This window comes from Capricornis sumatraensis, chromosome 17, assembly GCF_032405125.1.
Source record: "Capricornis sumatraensis isolate serow.1 chromosome 17, serow.2, whole genome shotgun sequence".
In the NCBI taxonomy this organism is placed as follows: domain Eukaryota; kingdom Metazoa; phylum Chordata; class Mammalia; order Artiodactyla; family Bovidae; genus Capricornis; species Capricornis sumatraensis.
The window spans coordinates 38,428,974-38,443,778 of NC_091085.1; positions in this window are offsets into that span (position 1 = coordinate 38,428,974).

The window sequence follows — 14,805 nt, forward strand, 5'->3', positions numbered from 1 at the left end:
ATCAACTATACTTCATTTTTAGAAAAAATAATTTTGCTTATCTCTCAGAATGACAAGGGAGGAAGCCTTACCAATTCTTCTGTACCTTCCCATGGTTCTTCCTATATCAGATTCAGTTGATTTTTTTAATGAATAAAATATAATCCTGCCACTGCTCAAGAAAGCACAACAGAATGGGCCATTTATTCATAGAATGGCATCAGTGAGAACTTCAGGCCTAAACTACTCTTTGTTTGTCCCTTCAGAGCTGCTCCTGCTGATTTCTCCTGGTTGTGCATTGAATGGTTGGGTGGTCATTAAACAGTAGGTGAAAGGTGAGTGGGTGAAGAAAGCAATCCATTCTGATCTTCATAACTGGCTATTACTTCACCCCCTGCTGGGTCAGCATCTCCAGAAGGGATGCGATGGGCAGTTATAAAAAAGGAACAGCCAGAGTCTAGCTATAAAATGTTTATAGAACACCTATAAAATGACCCCCGAGGCTCAGTGAAATGGTGGCTTTACGGTTAAAGCCTAGATTCCAGACTACTGTCTGACCCCCTGCTCTAAAAGAGGCCACCTTCACACTCCCTAAACCAGCTCAGCCCAACCACGCTCTTTCACCTTTATTTTTGTCCTCAAGGAACCTATAAATTAGAGAGTGGAGGGAATTTGTACATCACCTTTGACTTTGGATTATTTAACTTACTGACATTTTAGAGCCAGGTCTTCTGATAGACACACTTAAATAATGCCTGGCCCAGATGGAATATCAAGATGTGACTGAGCTAATATGCTGTGGAGTCTTTATGGGGCCGATATGGGTGGGCCATAGGTCTTGATCCTGACAAGTTGGTGTTGGTGGTTTATGTGGTTAATAGGCAGACACCCCCTCCCCATCAACTTACAAAACGGTAAAAAAGGTTGTCCTCTGAGAGGTATTAAGTCAAGTAGGAAATTACTGAAAATGTGAGTGTAGAGATTGAGCCTTTTCAAACACTAGGCCAGGTAAATGTATAAATTATTGTGTTTTTTTTAATTTAAATTTATTTATTTTAATTGGAGGCTAATTACAATATTATGTTGGTTTTGGCATACATCAACATGAATCCACCACGGGTGTACACGTGTTCCCAATCCTGTACCCCGCTCCCATCTCCCTCCCTATACCATCGTTATACTCAATGCATTTTGGTGAGATGTTAGTGTGTAACAAAAGCATAATTTTGAGTGATATTTCAAGTATAATATGATGAATCAGGTGAATCATCCCCGCTTCACAGTAAATGGACTTCAGGAACTAGAAAATTCATGTCTATTTAGTTTCCTTCTCTTGAATATACTAGAAATTTTCTAGCTTGTGTGACTTGGAATTATCATTTTATGCTTCTGATAAGCATGTGATAAAATTAAGTTTCTATTTTTAATTTTTTTCAGGCTGACTCTCTTTTCACATTGTGCTTTGATGACTATAAATTGATTGATAATGAGTGATAAGAATACCAATCTCAGCAGATATACTATACCTTACTGTCACAATATAACCTTCATGTAACTTGCATCTTCTATCAAAAAGATGAACTATAAATAATACATAGCAATGGGCTTTCTGTAAAACTGATTACTAAACACAAAGCCAAAATGATGTCTTCTCTGGCTATAATTTTTTTCTTTCCAGAATATTATTTCATTAACTTAAAACACTAGCCTTTGTTTTGTGAGTAATCAAATGCTTTCTGCTGATTCTGTATCTTTTGCCCTTCATCATTTCAGATTTTGGGGGAAGCATTTGGGGAGATTTTTTCATTAAAACTTAAAATTCTTTATTAATATCATTGTAATCACAGTAAGACTAGACATCTGAAATGTGATGTTAGGTTATAGTTTCTTACAGCTCCTTCTTAATGCTTAACTATTTTATAGATTCTTATATCAAGTGTGTGCTGAGTCACTCAGTTATTTCTGACTCTTTGGGATCTCATGGGCTATAGCTCACCAGGCTCCTCTGTCCATGGAACTTTCCAGGCAAGAATACCAGAGTGGGTTGCCATTTCCTGCTCTAGGCAATCTTTCCAACCCAGTGATAGAACCCCAGTCTCTGGTGTCTCCTGAGTTGGCAGGCAGATTCTTCACCACTGTACCACCTAGGAAGCCCCTTATTCAAAAGTAGAGTTAAAAAAAACACATACAGTCAATAATAATGTAATATTTTTTTATGGTGACAGATGTTAACTAGACATTGTGGCACTTATTTTAATGTATGGAAATGTCAAATCTAACATAATGTTGTAGGTAAACAATATGTCAAAAGAGAAATTCATAGAAAAAGAGATCCAATATATAGTTAACAGAGGCAGAGGATGGTGAGAAAGAGAACTAGATAAAGATAGAAAAGAAAGGAAAACAAAAAATAAATGTTATTAAATGCAATTTCTATGTAATTCTCTCATCTAAATTATCAAAAATACTCCCTTCTCCAACAGTAATTTTCAAGGTTTCTTTAAATAAATTTTTGATCATAAAAAGTATGCATGCACATTGATGAAAATACAAGTAATATAAAAACTATACAGAAGAAAGCTAAGTGACCATTATTCTAGTTATCTCTATAGGCATTTTTTAAGATGATGTTTTGTAAATCTTTTTACTTTGCAACTTTAATTTGTGGTTATGTCTATAAATATATATAGGTATCCATCATAATTAGAATGTCTGCATTATGTTCTAATCTATGAATTTATTATAATTTAATCAATTAATAACTGATATTTATAAGTTTCACTATTTTATTTAGCACCATAGAATGGACATGATTCTATGGACATGATTCTTTGCAAATGTATACAGTTATCTACCATGGCATAAATTTCTAATATTGGAATAGCTAAGGCAGAAAGTGTTTACATTTTAAACTTAGAGAAAAAATATATGTTGATTCAAAACTAGCTATTTCTGCTTAAACTTTATTAACGAAGTAAAGACAACTCCTGTTACCTCACAGCCTAGACGACACTGTAGTTGGCAGAAATTATACAATTTTTAATTTTATTGCCAAAAAACTTATATAACCCTTTCCTTGGATTTTTTTGACTTTTAAAGAGGTTATTTTATTCGTAGTTCATTTGTGTTTCTTCTTGTGAATTATCTATGTTTTGCCTCTTTTCTAATTAAAATGCTTGCAACTTTTTCCACTTGAAATTTTTACCAGTTATTTTATCCTTTATTGAATTTTTTTAAAATTTTACTTTATTTAACTTTACAATACTGTGTTGGTTTTGCCATACATCAATATGAATCTGCCAAGGGTGTACATGAGATGCCAATCCTGAAGCTCCCTCCTACCTCCCTCCCCATACCATCTCTCTGGGTCATCCCAGTGCACCAGCCCCAAGCATCCTGTATCCTGCATCAAACCTAGACTGGAGATTCTTTTCTTAGATGATAGTATACATGTTTCAATGCCATTCTCCCAAATCATCCCACCGTCTCCCTCTCCCTCAGAGTCCAAAAGACTGTTCTATACATCTGTGTCTCTTTTGCTGTCTTGCATACAGGGTTATCCTTACCATTTTTCTAAATCCCATATATATGTGTTAGTATACTGTATTGGTGTTTTTTTTTTTTCTGGCTTACTTCACTCTGTATAATAGGCTCCAGTTTCATCTACCTCATTAGAACTGATTCAAATTTATTCTTTTTAATGGCTGAGTAATACTCCATTGTGTATATGTACCACAGCTTTCTTATCCATTCCTCTGCTGATGGACATCTAGGTTGCTTCCATGTCCTGGCTATTATATACAGTGCTGAGATGAACATTGGGGTACACGTGTCTCTTTCAGTTCTGGTTTCCTCAGTGTGTATGCCCAGCAGTGGGATTGCTGAGTCATAAGGCAGTTCAATTTCCAGTTTTTTAAGGAATCTCCACAGTGTTCTCCATAGTGGCTGTACTAGTTTGCATTCCCACCAACAGTGTAAGAGGGTTCCCTTTTCTCCACACCCTCTCCAGCATTTATTGCTTGTAGACTTTTGGATCGCAGCCATTCTGACTGGTGTGAAATGGTACCTCATTGTTCTTGATTTGCATTTCTCTGATAATGAGTGATGTTGAGCATCTTTTCATGTGTTTGTTAGCCATCCGTATGTCTTCTTTGGAGAAATGTCTATTTAGTTATTTGGCCCATTATTTGATTGGGTCATTTATTTTTCTGGAATTGAGCTGCATGATTGTATATTTTTGAGATTAGTTGTTTGTCAGTTGCTTCATTTGGTATTATTTTCTCCCATTCTGAAGGCTGTCTTTTCACTTTGCTTATAGTTTCCTTTGTTGTGCAGAAGCTTTTAATTTTAATTAGATCCCATTTGTTTATTTTTGCTTTTATTTCCAGTATTCTGGAAGGTGGATCATAGAGGATCCTGCTGTGATTTATGTCGAAGAGTGTTTTGCCTATGTTCTCCCACAGCAAACATTATCCTCAATGGTGAAAAATTGAAAGCATTTCCCCTAAAGTCAGGAACAAGACAAGGGTGCCTACTTTCACCGCTACTATTCAACATAGTTCTGGAAGTTTTGGCCACAGCAATCAGAGCAGAAAAAGAAATAAAAGGAACCCAAATTGGAAAAGAAGAAGTAATACTCTTACTGTTTGCAGATGACATGATCCTCTACATAGAAAACCCTAAAGATTGTTCCCATGTCCTGGCTATTATAAACAGTGCTGCGATGAACATTGGGGTACATGTGTCATGGAAACAACCTAGATGTCCATCAGCAGATGAATGGATAAGAAAGCTGTGGTACATATACACAATGGAGTATTACTCAGCCATTAAAAAGAATTCATTTGAATCAGTTCTGATGAGATGGATGAAACTGGAGCCGATTATACAGAGTGAAGTAAGCCAGAAAGAAAAACACCAATACAGCATACTAACACATATATATGGAATTTAGAAAGATGGCAATGACGACCCTGTATGCAAGACAGGAAAAAAGACACAGCTGTGTATAATGGACTTTTGGACTCAGAGGGAGAGGGAGAGGGTGGGATGATTTGGGAGAATGGCATTCTATCATGTATACTATCATGTAAGAATTGAATCGCCAGTCTATGTCTGACGCAGGATACAGCATGCTTGGGGTTGGTGCATGGGGATGACCCACTGAGATGTTATGGGGAGGGAGGTGGGAGGGGGGTTCATGTTTGGGAACACATATAAGAATTAAAGATTTTTAAATTTAAAAAAAATTAAAAAAATATAAAAAAATTATAAAAAAAAAAGAAAACCCTAAAGACTCCACCAGAAAATTACTAGAGCTAATCAATGAATATAGTAAAGTTGTAGAATATAGTAAAGTTGTAGAATATAAAATCAACACACAGAAATCCCTTGCATTCCTATACACTAATAATGAGAAAGTAGAAAAAGAAATTAAGGAAACAATTCCATTCACCATTGCAATGAAAAGAATAAAATACTTAGGAATATATCTACCTAAAGAAATTAAAGACCTATATATATAAAACACTGGTGAAAGAAATCAAAGAGGACACTAATAGATGGAAAAATATACAATGTTCATGGATTGGAAGAATCAATATATTGAAATGAGTATACTACCCAAAGCAATCTACAGATTCAGTGCAATCCCTATCAAGCTACCAGCGGTATTTTTCACAGAGCTTAAACAAATAATTTCACAATTTGTATGGAAATACAAAAAACCTCAAATAGCCAAAGCAATCTTGAGAAAAAAGAATGGAACTGGAGGAATCAACCTGCCTGACTTCAGGCTCTACTACAAAGCCACTGTCATCAAGACAATATGGTACTGGCACAAAGACAGAAATATAGATCAATGGAACAAAATAGAAAGCCCAGAGATAAATCCACACACCTATGGACACCTTATCTTCGACAAAGGAGGCAAAAATATAGAATGGATTAAAGACAATCTCTTTAACAAGTGGTGCTGGGAAAACTGGTGAACCACTTGTAAAAGAATGAAACTGGAACACTTTCTAACACCATACACAAAAGTAAACTCAAAATGGATTAAAGATCTAAATGTAAGACCAGAAACTATTGAAATTTTTAAATTGTTTTTTAATATTTCTCTTAAATGATAAAATCTATCAGTCTTTATCTCCATATTATCTGATTTTCATCTATAATCTAGGGCTTCTCAAAGCTAGTTTCTAGCAGAAACAAGTTTTTAGATGTTTTCACAAAGGAAGATAAACTGCTTAGATATTGAAGAATAGATTTTTCTCTGATTTCATAGTTTAGGAAAGAATATGAGTAACATGCTTCTTTTTTTTCTTAATGATAATATATTTATATATTCTTTAGTGGAAAACACAACTTGAATGATTTAAGAATCCTTGTTTTACATCATTTTCTCCATCAAAACTTTATACATATTGGCTTATTTTCTCTGGCATCTCATGCTATTAAAAGGGATGTGATTATTCTTATTTACTCTTCTTTGTAGAAGATCGAATAGTCTGCCAGGACACTTAAAACTCTCTTGAAACCTATTAATGAATAACTAGCTGCATGATACTATGGATAAATTGATTATCTCTCATAAAGTTTTCCTGAAACAAAGTATGATATATTAATCCGAAAATACATATATGCCTTCAGTTTAGGAAAAATTATTGTATCTCTGGTTATATATTTTTCAGTTTTGCCAATAAATGCTCTGGATCTTTGTTTAGTATCTATCTCTTATATCTACTGTATCAGTCAGGGTTATCCAGGAAGACAGATCCAGGAAGATGTCTGTCTATGTATGTATGTATCTCTCTGTCTGCCGGTTTGTCAAGAAGAGAGAGAATTTTCTAGTAACTGGCTTCCAGGATTGAGGGGAATGTCAGGTCACAAATCCATTGGGCAGACTGGCATGTTAAAAAGTCTCTGGTAGGAAGGATATTGTAATCTTTTTAATTTTTATTTTATGTTAGGGTATAGTTGATTTATAATGTTGTGTTAGTTACAGGTGTTCAGTTCAGTTCAGTTCAGTTGCTCAGTCGTGTCCGACTCTTTGCAACCCCATGAATCGCAGTGTATTTCAAAGCAATTCAGTTATACATATTCATATATCCATTATTGTTCAGATTATTTTCCCATACAGGTTATTATAGAATATTGAGAAGCATCCCCTATGCTATACAGTATGTCCTTTTTTATTATCCTTTTTATATATAGTAGTATGTATATTTTAATCCCAACCTCATAATTTATCCTTCCTCTCTTCCCCATAGAGAACAGACTTGTTCTGTTCTAATTCTCTGATCACTTGTTCTGTGATCTTTTTCTGTTTCACAGATAAGTTCACTTGTAGAATATTTTATATCCTACATACAAGTGATATCATAGAATATTTGGAGCTCTCTGAGTTATTTTTCTTGTTATGATAATCTCTAGATCCATCCATGTTGCTATAAATGACAATATTTCTGTTTTTTTTTTTTCTTCTGGTGGAGTAATATTCAGTTGTATATGCATACCACTTCTTCTTTATCCATTCATCTGTTGATGGACATTTTGGTTGCTTCCATGTTTTGGCCATTGTAAATAGTTTGATAGTGAGCATTGGTATACATCTATCTTTTCAAACTGTGGTTTTTCTCTGGATAAATGCCCAGGAGTGGAATTGCTGGATAATATGTACTTCTACTTTTGATTTTTTTAAAGGAATCTTTATACTGTTCTCTACAATGGTTGTACAAATTTACATTTCCACCAAAGGTGCATGAGGATTCCCTTTTCTCTACACCCTTTCCAGCATTTGTTGTTTGTATGTTTCTTGATATGCTGAAATGTTGAGGCAGAATTTATCTTCAGAGAAACCTTCGTTTTCTCTTAAGACTTCAAGTGAGTGAACGAGGCCCACCACATCAAGAAGGAGGATACTCTCCTTTACTTAAAGTCAAATAATTATAGTTATTAATTAACCACATCTATAAAATACTTTCAGAGCAACACCTAGATTAGTGTTTTATATACACAACTGGGTATTATAGCCTAAGTTGACACATAAAAGTAACCATCACACTAAATGTTCTCTGACTTTTCACCTTTATTCTTCTGCTTCTGTAGCAATTTATGTTTTTCCTTAAGCCTGAATTCTATAGATGATCAGATGTTCTTGTTAGGTTTTGATTATGTGATTGTGTTTTTCCTCACTTGAATTCATTTACTTGCTCTGACAGTTCCATTAAATCTTATTTTGGTGTCTCATTAAGATGTTTATTATTTGACATAAAAAATAATATGTGAGTCAAACTGCATTCTCTAGAACAAATATTTTTTTTTGCCAGAAGATGTTCTAAAAATTATCAAAATTTGGCCACATGATGCTTCTTCCTAATTTTGTTGCTGAACAATTTTTGTCTTGTATTAGTTTTTTGGGTTTTTTTTTTTGTTATTTTTTTGGTCACTTATATTTCAATTGGGAAAATTCTGTCCAAACTTGTTAACAAATTAGACAAGGCTTGAGTCCCATTAATTCCTGAGCATCTTAATATGAGTTTTATTTAACTCATATTTTAAAAATAGTATTATTTAACTTTAGACTTTGCTGGTGGCTTAGATAGTAAAGCGTCTGCCTACAATACAGGAGACCCCGGTTCAATCCCTGGGTCAGGAAGATCTTCTTGAGAAGGAAATGGCAACCCACTCCAGTATTAACTTTAATTTGAAATTGTTTTGTTCTCTAATATTTCAGTCAATTAGCTGCCTGTGGGATAAGGTAGGAGCTTAGAACCAGGTGTGGAAGCATTCTGAGAAAGTTTTTACCATATATGTCACCTTTAAGACAGGAATCAGCGCAGATAAAACTTTTGGGGGTTTCCTGAGAGAACCTTTACAGGTTTTGGCCTAATCTGAGACTTTGGAATGAGCCAGCTAATGCAGCATGATGATAAAATTTATGCTACTTATGGCTAAATTTTATGTCTCTCTGTGTGTGTGTGTGTGTGTGAAATTCATAAAATTATCTCTTAATAGGTTAATTATATAATCAAAGTTTAAAATATTTCTAAATTATCAATTTGAGTCTTGTATGGAATCTTCATCCTGAACATTATTCTTCTAAAAGCTGAGTACACATCAAACATAAGGCCTTTAAAATCCTGTGACTGCTCCTTCACACTTAACACAATGTCTATAACACATTCAAAACATAGACCTTTAGAAGGTTAATCCTCATTTCTGCAAACACCTGCCTTGTCTCTAACCACACACCTTTCTTATAAAGATTCTCTGAAGAATTTACAAAAAGAGCTCTAATTAAATTCAACATAATATACACAGATGTCTAGGAGTGAAACAGTCTGTAAACTCTAGGTACAGTACTTCAATTTGGTACATCTCGTATTGTTATAGTAACACACCACTTCTCAGAAGTGCTAGACGGATGCTCTCCACTCCCCCAGGGAGCATGACCCTTTTTAATGTAGTTCCCTTGATTAATCTAGTGTATTTCAGGGGATTTTCTGCAAATGTGCACTATGCTGACTGAATATTTCTCACTTTTTTTCTAAAAAACCTTTCACTTTTTGAATAAACTCCAAGTTGGATAAGTGGTATGAGGCTAATTTAGAAGTGTATAAGGTGGAGACAGAATATTTGAACATGAATCCACTAATCCCCACTTTCTTGAGGTGATTTATGAAGTTCTATAAAATAATGAACTTGGAAAAACTTATTCTAAAGTAATATTTCATTGAATGTATAAAGGTTTTTGGAGATCAGCATTGTAACTGATTTTCTAGAAAGAGCAATTTAGAAATTAGAGAAACTAGCAATCATTTTGGAGAAGGCAATGGCACCCTACTCCAGTACTCTTGTCTGGAAAATCTCATGGATGGAGGAACCTGGCAGGCTGCAGTCCATGGGGCCGCTGAGGGTCTGACACGATTGAGCAACTTCACTTTCACTTTCATGCATTGGGGAAGGCAATGGCACCCCACTCCAGTATTCTTGCCTGGAGAATCCCAGGGACAGAAGAGCCTGGTGGGCTGCCGTCTCTGGGGTCACACAGAGTTGGACACGACTGAAGCAACTTAGCAGTAGCAGCAGCAATCATTTATTAGTAATATTTCTTTTTTGTTTCTCAATCAACAACATGTGTTGTATGTCAGTCACTTTAAGGAAATCAGTTCTGAATATTCACTGGAAGGACTGATGCTGAAGTTGAAACTCCAATACTTTGGCCACATGATGCAAAGAACTGACTCATTCATTTGAATGGACCCTGATGCTGGGAAAAATTGAAGGTAGGAGGAGAAGGGGATGGCAGAGGACGAGATGGTTGGATGGCATCACTGACTTGATGGACATGAGTTTGAGTAAGCTCTGGGGGTTGGTGATGGACAGGGATGCTGCAGTCCATGGGGTTGCAAAGAGTTGGCCGCAACTGAACTGAAGGGAGATATAGTGGAGGTTGAGGTAGACATGGTAACGTTCCTAAGTGAACAACTAATTATCTAATCATGAGGACATTTTTTGTGTAGTTGTGTTAAACTTCAATTTGAAAAATAAATCTGGTCATTCTCCTAGTAAATTGAGAAGGGATGAATTATCCAGGGATGGATAACTGAACTCTTTGGCCCAAATCATCTGTCCAGATGAAGTAGAAAAACTAAGCAAGAGAATGAAAAGATAACATCAAAACTTGAGAGATTCAGGAAAAAAAAGTGTTTAGAGGGAAATTTATACATTTGAATGAATTGTATGAAAATGAGAAAGATCTAAGATCACTGGCCAGAGATTCACTTTAGTACCTAGAAGATTCTTCATTTAAGAAGTATAACTATTAAAAGTGAAGTAGAACCTTACACGCATCAGGATGGCTACTATCAAAAAAAAAAAAAAACTGTGAGGATATGGAAAAATTGGAAGGAACACTTGTGTACTGTTGGTAGAATATAAAATGGTATAGTCACTATGAAAAACAAATGGCAGTTTCTCAAAAAATTAAAAATGCAATCACCATATGATCTAGCAATATTTGGGTATATACCCCCAAAGCCCTGAGCAGGATATTGAAGACATATTTGTGCATGTATGTCTATAGCAGCATTATTTACAATAGCCAAAACTTCAAACTGTATCCATCAAAGGAAAAATGAATAGATAAAATGTAATATATAAACAGAATGAAATATTTTTCCCCCTTAAAAAGGAGGAAAATTGTGGCACAGGATATACCATGGATGAACTTCAAAAACGTGGTAAGTGAAACAGGCAGCCTCAAAAAGGCAAATACTGTTTTATCCCACTTACATCAGGTGTCTGAAGTAGTCAAAAATTCATAGGAACAGAAAGTTGAATTGTGGTAGCAAGGGGCTGCAGGAAGGGATAATGGGAAGTCATTGTTTAATGGGTATAGAGTTTTAGTTTTGCAAGATGAACAAGTTCTAGAGATTGGTTACACAACAATGTGTAAATGTACTTAATAAGAAACTATAATAAAATGGTGAAAATGGCAATTTTTATGTATGTTACCATAATTTTAGAAAGTGAAGCATATATATTTATATGAAAAAGAGTGTAAAATGTGGCTAATAATGAAAGAAATATTGTTGTGATCTAATTTACAGATGAATAATAAGTGTGTGTGTGTGTATGTATATCAACTCAGTTATAGAGATGAGAAGATCAGCTTTTGGTTGAGAGAATTTGGATCCACTTTTAATTTTGAAAATAGGAGCATATGTTACATATCAAAGAAAACAAAAAACCGAAAGGAATAAAAGAGCATACAGATGACAGTATTCAATGAATTGTGGCTAATCATATATGTATTATCTATGACAGAGGGAAATGAATTAAAATATTATTTAAATGTATTGTTTAAAAATCAATTCATTCCATTATAACTACTTCTTGTATAGACTGATTTTAATTCATTAAGTACTATAGCTAAAAACCATACTAAGCTATTTCTCAGGCCTCTCACGCCATATGGTAAAGGATTATTTTTTGGATGCTTTTGCTTTCATTCTGACCTGGCTTCCTCCAAGATCTGTTGGATGATTTCTAGTCACACTACTTAAAATAAGTATCTATAACTTTTATTGACAGCAGCTATCTTCAAAATGTCAAATATACTAATACATGTGTAAGATAGTCTAACAGGTGCAAAAATGGCAGCTTAAGGCCAAAATGAGATACAAAAAGAAATTAATGAGATTCTGTGCTTTGAGAATATTTATGAAGTTCTTATTTTACCAGTTCAAATGAAGGTCAAGAAAAAGTATTTGTGTAGGGGTGAAGGGTACAGGAGAAGAAACTTGCTCTTTTTGTAATATAAATTTTAAAATAGTTACAAATAATTACCTATTGAATATTGTCAAACAGGGAAGATGTGTTTTACTCTTTATAGTAAAAGTTTCATAGCACAAGCTGAGCAGAGATTGAGCAGAATGGGTCTCTTATTGTAAGAGTTTCATGCAAGTAATATTCACCTGGCACATTCACCCTGAACCCTCAGCTGCAACAGACTGTGAGCTTTATAGAAGCAGAGTAACGGTGTTGCCTCCTCGTTACAAGTGAACTTGTACTAAGGCAGATAGTTGTGTTAACAGAGTGAATTTGTCAAGATTCATTCAAATGCAAGTAATAGAAAACCTATACGCTTAAGTGTGCTGTGCCTTGAATAGTCTTAATTCCTTATCAGGGACCTAGGCTAAATAACCAAATGATAGGAACAATAAAGTCCATCTTAATGTGAAACTTTCTTTCATTGTTCACTAGAGTGTCCACTAGGGTAAAATCCACACAGCATAGATATAAAGCTGGCAGGTACAAGTTAATGCAGTTGTTTGAATTCTCAGTCAGTTCAGTCACTCAGTCATGTCCAACTCTTTGCGACCCCATGGACTGCAGCTCACCAGGCTTCCCTGTCCATCACCAACTCCCAGAGCTTACTCAAACCGTTGAAATGTGAATGTTTGATAGGTTTTAGATATGTGTTTATAAAAGATTGGTGAGTCATATTTTGCCTGGAGAATCTCAGAACTTTTCAGCCTGGTACCATTGTAAATGGGACATGAATTCTTGGTTAATGTCCTAGGGACCTAGTTTCACACCCCCAAATTAGTTTTCCTCCTGAAAAAAAGCCAGGGGAGGTTACAGCATCTTTCCAGAGCTGCAGAAAGTATCGTATCAGTAGATCTGGATTCAGGCCATTCCTGATGCATCTACTGGGACCTGCAAGCATATAACTGTTTCTTCCTTGACAGTGAGTGATAAGGGTTGATGTGAAATATTTGGGGACCCACATGCTGTTGTGACTTAATTCATTCACACTATATTTCTTCTCTACTGTTGTCAAGATTCACAAAGAACATGAACTCCCTTCTTTGTCCAGATTTCAACCATTGTCTTCCCCTGTCTGTCCTACAAATTCATGAGTAAGTCTTACAACTGACATTTGTATTCACTGGACTCTGACTCTGTGACTGTTAAACACCAATCCAAATTTTAAGTAAATAATTTGTTTTAGTTACACCATTAGAATTAGGTTAATAATTTGTTAAAACTGACAATCTAGCCAATAAAAGAAAAAACACAAAATACACAAACATAACCACATACATGTGTCTCATATATGTTATATAACTGAGAGATAAAATAAACGTGAATGTCTGTGATGTCATAAAAACACAAGTCAATATCCTTAAGTATAAAAGCGCTAATTCTTAATAAATTTTTATAATTTTCATCATAACAAATTTGAGTTTATCTCAGGAATACATGGCTTGTTTTCCATTCAGAAATAAATCAGCATAATACCTAAGTGAGAAAAAAAAATCATCTCAATGGATGCAGACAAAAGCATTTGACAGCATTCAACATACACTTTATTTTTAAAAAATTTGTTGATATATAGTTGATTTCCAATGTTGTGTTTCTGCTGTACAACAAAGTAAATTGTTTACATGTATATCCATCTTTTAGTATTCCTTTCCCACATAAATCATCACAAAGTATTAAGAAAATTCCCTGTGGTATACAGTAGGTCCTTATTTGTCTTATAGACAGTAGTGTGTATATATCAATCTCAATCTCCCAATTTATTCCTCAGCCCTTTCCCATCCTGGTAACCATAAGTTTGTTTTCTTCATCTGTGACTTTATTTCTGCTTTGTAAATAAGTTCATTTGTACCGTTCCTTTAGATTCCACATATAAGAGATATACATAATATTTATTTCTGTGTTTTACGTTACTCAATATGACAATATCTAGGTCCATTCATGTTACTACAAATGACATTATTTCATTTTCCTTATTTCACAATCCATTTCTCCATAAATGTCAATGGACATTTATGTTCATTCTACATCCTGACTATTGTAAATAGTGCTGCAGTGAACACTGGGGTGCATGTATCTCTTTGAATTATAGTTTTCTCTAGATATAAGTCCAGGAGTGGGATTGAAGGGTCATATGGAGAGAGGAGACTGGCCAGCTTAAGTTCATGGGGTCACTAAAGAGTCAGACACAACTTAGTGTCTGACAACAAATTGTAGCTCTATTTTTATTTATTTATTATTGTTATTTTTAAAGGAATCTCCATACTGTTTTCCATAAGGGCTGTGCCAATTTACATTCCCACCAACAGTGTAGGAGGGTTCACTTTTCTCCACACCCATTCCAGCATTTATTATTTGTAGATATTTTGATGATGGCCATTCTGACTAGTGTGAGGTGAGACTTCATGTAGTGTTGATTCACATCTCTCTAATAATTCTCAATGTTGAACATCTTTCCATGTGCTTTTTGAACATCAAAGAGATCATACCAGC